This window comes from Salmo salar, unplaced genomic scaffold, assembly GCF_905237065.1.
Source record: "Salmo salar unplaced genomic scaffold, Ssal_v3.1, whole genome shotgun sequence".
Lineage (NCBI taxonomy): Eukaryota > Metazoa > Chordata > Actinopteri > Salmoniformes > Salmonidae > Salmo > Salmo salar.
The window spans coordinates 1-4,286 of NW_025549797.1; the positions used below are offsets into that span (position 1 = coordinate 1).

Genomic DNA, 4,286 nt, shown 5'->3' on the forward strand with positions numbered 1-4,286 from the left:
TTTTGCTTATTGCTTGGCATATGCCCTTGTGTATACACACTGCATGTATGGATACTTTGACTATTAGGAGAAAAGGACAATGATCACAGTATCATCAGGTATACAGTGTATACATCCATTTTTTAAATGCAGTCAAATTGTTTTGGTTTTGTAGATAAATAATTGTTTTGTGGAGGAAAAGTAGACATTAGTACTTGGATAATGTTGTTAGTGTAGCTTCACCTAGGTGAGCCAGTATGTTGTTTGTTCATCTGTCCACATAAGTTTTTCGCTTTTTTCGATTGATGTTTAAGTCAGTTGATTATGTGAGGTTTTGTTTTAGGTGTAAAATGACCATGTAAAAACAAAAGTATGAAAGCTATTAACAATGGGAGTCAATCACATAAACCTATTATAGGGTATAATTATAGAGAGTTAATCTTAACCTGTATTGAATTGAGTATTAATTGGCATCACTTAATCCATAAAATAATTACATTCAAATGTTTTATTAGTGGAACAGTATGTTTTATTTTACAGTTCTGTTTTCACTGGTAAATGTGTCTACAATTAAATTGTTCAGTATTTAATTGTGCCGTCATGTATTATACCTTTTCTAAAATGTTTATTGTATTCTACTAATACAGTTACTTTGTGTTCATATTCGTATATTTTTATTATTTTCTTATTGTTGTTGCATTGTTGAGAAGGAACCTAAAGTAACTTTTGTATCCTGTACATACAACTAATAAAACTAGAAACGTGTGAGTATTATAACCAACTACATGGGAATTAAATGGTGCCTTATAGTGCCAGATTTAAATTAAAAAGTAGTTATTAGGGAAGTTATAACTGTGTAATGACCATTTTTACCATGGTAATTCCAAGTAGATACCTGGTCATTTCTGTACATTCAAATAAAGTGTTACCTTTCTTTCTTTCTTTCTTTCTTTCTTCTTCTTTCTTTCTTTCTTTCTTTCTTTCTTTTCTTTCTTTCTTTTTTTCTTTCTTGCTTTCTTTCCTCTCTTCTTTTGCAACCACAGCCCCCCTTACTCTACTCACTCTTAAGTGAACTGTGGAATGCCTTCTAACAATGTCTACAGCATCGGGTTGTCTCGCTACTGGCTTTTCTCCTTCCTCACTCACCTTCAAATGGACAGACGCCAGCGAGTACACGCTGACGGACTTGTCCCATACCCGGCAGTCCAGAGCGCTGGGAACCTACACAGGAGTCAGTCAGCTCCGTGTGTGGCTAAGGATGTCTGGGATACTGCAACGTCTTTCCATTGTTCTGTGGAACATCCTGGAGGTGGAAAGACAGCAGTCATCAGCTAAACCAGGTATGATGTGGTCATTATATTGTATTTTTCTATGAAGTTGGTTCTATTTTTCTAAAGATTGCATTTTAATGTTTGTGATGTAAACTATTTCTGTTTTAGAAAACCTGACTAAAAATTAGTGCTTAAAGGTATTTCCTGGATGTCTTATTTCAATAAGCGATTAAACTAACATGCAGACATTTTCTCCCCTACTCAGTCTCAAAGCCTCCAACAGTGTCTTTGCTGTTAAAAGGGGCTATTGGCATCAACCCAGTACCTGATGTGTATGATTGAAGATTTCGCCTCCACTGTCACCCTGGAAGAAGAATGAAAAGGTGGAGGCCCGACCCCCTACTGTGGAGGCCAACAGCCGTCAGGCCTCTTCTCGGCCAGCAGTCTGCTGAAGGTCATCAACACTGACTGGAACAACATGGTCAAGTACAGCTGGCTGTGGTGCAGCACCAGGCCACAAACCACCATCAAGACCATCTCCAAAACAGGTCTGTCATAGGAGAAGACTGTCTACAAATTGATGTCATGCTCACATACAGGATCTCTATTATTTAGTGGTAGTTCCTCATCAGTAACATTAACATGTCCTGCTTTCAACTGCTTCTTTCCTTTCAGAAACAAGCTGACGGTGACTCTGAACCCACCGAGTGTGAAAAAGGTGTTCATGGACAACCAAGCAGTACTGACTGTCCTCTCACTATACAGACCAAGACAGTGTCTGGTACCAATATCACCTGGCAGGTCCGAACAGGACAAGACTGATGACGTCGACCTGAAACCTATTGAATCAAGGGCAACCTGAACAGCAGGGTCAGCACTCCTGACCATAAACCAGATGGAGTGGACCAATGTGAACAAAGTCCAGTGTTCTGCCATGAAGAGTGGCGAAGACACACCGGTCGTTCAGGAACTCAGCTTCACCAAAGGAAGTAGGTCACTGAGACATCTCGAATGCAGTTGTGATAAGTGGTCACACGTACTCCAGGTTCTGGAGAGGGAGGCACAGAATGTGCAGACTTTTGCTCTCAGCCAGCGCTCACACCTGAGTCATCAAATCAACTAATCATTAACTAATCATCACCTTGCTTGTTGAATCGGGTGTGTTAGTGTTGATCACTAGAACAGAAACCAGCACACCCCTGTGTTGCTCCAGATCCAGGGATAGGACCACTGATAGTTGGATTTTAAACTGATATTCACATACTGGTTTTCATATGTGCCCCTAAACCAGGAGGTTGCTTGTGGAGGATCGGCTCATAATAATGCGCTGGAACGTGAGTGAATCCTGGAATGGCATCAAACACATGGAAACCATGTTTAATGTATTTGTCACGTTCCACTTATTCATCTCCAGCCATTACCACGAACCCATCCTCCCCAATTAACTTGCGCCACCAACCTCCTGGGGTTACACGAACAAGAGAGTAATGTTTCTCCCTTAAAATCAATCCTCTTTCAGGTCAAGCCCCTTCAGTGTCCGCTTCACCTTGTCCTAAAGGAAGACCGGAGGGGAAGTGACTCTGTTGTGCCTGGTGCTCAGTCCGTCTCTCTGTGACGTCTACATCATGTGGAAGGTGGGGAAGGTGGGGGAAGGTGGGCGAAGACAATTATCAGGAGGGGGTCACCAGCCCTCCTCAGAAAACCCAGAAAGGCAGCTACCTTGTCACCCAGCTTTCTTCACCACCAACAAGAATGTTTGGAGACACGGAAGTGCTTTTCACATGTCTAGAGAACGACACGCTCAGACAACAACACCGCATCTATGGAGGGACAGTGTGTCGAAGTCCAGGGTAACTCATGTTAAGATATGATTTTAATCTGTGTGCGTTGTGTTGTTCTTTCTCCTTAGTTAACTCCTCTGTGGGTCAGAATGTTCAGCCTGCATAGGACTGTCCCCTGTTGTCCCTCTTTGATGTCATTCTTATTGTCCTTGTTGAGTTAAAGTTATCGTGTTAGTGTTGTCATTGTTTTGTTGACTGTAACAATTATTGTCTAATGTGATATTGTCAGTCTCTACTGTTTTGTAGTTGTCAATCCTACTGATTACGGCCTTAGTGTTACCATTTTTGTCTTTGTCATTACTTAATGTGTCTTCCTAATGTGGAGGCTGGCTAATAAACAATACTGCATTTAACATCACATCGTTTCGAGTTCGTATATCAATTACTGTCAAGTCTTAGAAAATATACTGGTCTACTGTACATATAAAACAAACAGAATGAAGACAATTTACCATATAAGAGAAAAGACACAACAGTACTGAATAGCCTACATAGTAGTACTATGCTTCCAATCAGGTGGTCATGGACTTACTATTTAGTGTATAAGTGTAGGTTTGACAATGGTGAGGTGGGTGTGCATGTTAATATTAGGACAAGATATGAGGCCTGCACAGGTCAGTTTCAAGTGTTCTTTGTGTGTTGATGTGTGTGTCTGTGTGTGTCTGTCTGTGTATGTCCATATCATTTGAACTCATGCTAGCTGTATTTGTTAGAAAATGATAAAGAATATATACAGGTGTGAATAGCAGAGAGACACACATGAACACATACACACGTAAACACGGAGACACACATGAACACGCACACACACACAGACACAAGTATATGTCCATTCCTCACCACCTGTCTCTCTCCTGTTCTCAGAGAACATCTCACTGACTGAGCCTGAGGCGAAGCTTCGCTCTGGCTGCACGGACAACGATGAGGATGAGTTCAGCAGCCTGTGGTCCACCACCTCCTCCTTCATCATCCTCTTTCTTCTCTCTCTCACCCGCAGCACAGTGCTCAGCCTGGTCAAGGTACTGACACCACTTATTTCATGTGATTGTAGACTTCTAGATGAAGGCCATTGGCAGCTGAAACGTACGATTTCAAATAAAAATATAAGGTATCAAGTGTTTAATTGAACACGAACATTTCGCTACACCCTGATTATATGCATCTGCTAAATATGTGTATGTGACCAATAACATTA

The 4,286-nt window shown here is 41.1% G+C and overlaps 1 pseudogene; it reads left to right on the forward strand.

The window, feature by feature from the left end:
- Positions 1 to 43: 43 nt before the first annotated feature.
- Positions 44 to 3,114, forward strand: LOC123738805 (immunoglobulin mu heavy chain-like; annotated as a pseudogene).
- Positions 3,115 to 4,286: the final 1,172 nt, after the last annotated feature.